The 1,041-nt window shown below is 40.2% G+C and overlaps 1 pseudogene; it reads right to left on the minus strand.

Moving 5' to 3' along the window:
* Positions 1 to 570: 570 nt before the first annotated feature.
* On the minus strand, positions 571 to 689 carry LOC112474926 (annotated as a pseudogene).
* Positions 690 to 1,041: the final 352 nt, after the last annotated feature.

Consider the following 1,041-nt stretch of genomic DNA (forward strand, 5'->3'; position numbering starts at 1 on the left):
GCATGGAGAGTGGGGAGGGTAGAGGCACACATGCCATGTATTTGTCATCCCTGGAAAAAGAATTGAACTAGATCTGTAATGCACTTCAAACATTGAGAACTCCAAAAAGAATAGCCTCTGTGTCTCTATCGGATTCGTTTATGGGAACATTATGAGCAATATTAGCCAGAGCAATGCTTCTAGAAGAATCTAGAAGTTAAGTATCATAGGAGTTCCCAAGCAGACTATTTTAGAGAAGATAAGGATATAAGTTCACATTGGTGTTATTTCTAGAATGTCAACCATCTATGGGGTCTGTTGATTTTCTTGATTCTATTTGCCTGTCATTGAATCATTGGTTGACTAATGTATATATTCATCATTTATTGAGAATTTACTTGTGCCATGCTCTGTGCTTGATCTTCTAGATAGAAGTGGATCAAAGGATGAACATGCCCTAACTTAATGGCTTCCTGAGAAATTGGATTACTTTGAGGGTTGGTGTTGAGGTTAAAATGCCTGGGCTGCATTTAGATTTTCAGGATTTAACTGCTAACAGAGCCATCAGCTTTTTTCTTTTTTTCTTCTTCAAGCCTATAGCACCTGGTCTTCCTAGATGGTCTCCCATCCAAGTACTAACCAGGCCCGACCCTGAGTAGCTGCTGAGATCAGATGAGGTCGGGCATGTTTAGGGTGGCATGGCCATAGAGCCATCAGCTTTTTAACCTGATTTTTGTTGGAACAAGTTCAGGAGTTGGCTGGCAGAAGAAGAGAGGCTATGCTAGAGTTTAAGCACCCTTACTTTTCACAACTTCTGAGGCATAGATATAGTAACACCGAATTTACACTTACAATTCCTGTTGGTCTTTATGGAAAAGATGTCTGCCATGAAGTATAGCATGGTAGTTACAAGTATGTGTTTCAGCCTCTGAAATTGGCTCAGATTCCAAACCTGTTACTTACTAGTTGGTCACTTGGAGCAAGTCACTTAACCTCTGTGAGCCTCAGTTTTCTCATCTATAGAATGAAGATGGACCTACTCACACAGAGTTGAAGATTAAA

Source organism: Pteropus alecto, unplaced genomic scaffold (assembly GCF_000325575.1).
Source record: "Pteropus alecto unplaced genomic scaffold, ASM32557v1 scaffold7, whole genome shotgun sequence".
NCBI classification, from domain to species: domain Eukaryota; kingdom Metazoa; phylum Chordata; class Mammalia; order Chiroptera; family Pteropodidae; genus Pteropus; species Pteropus alecto.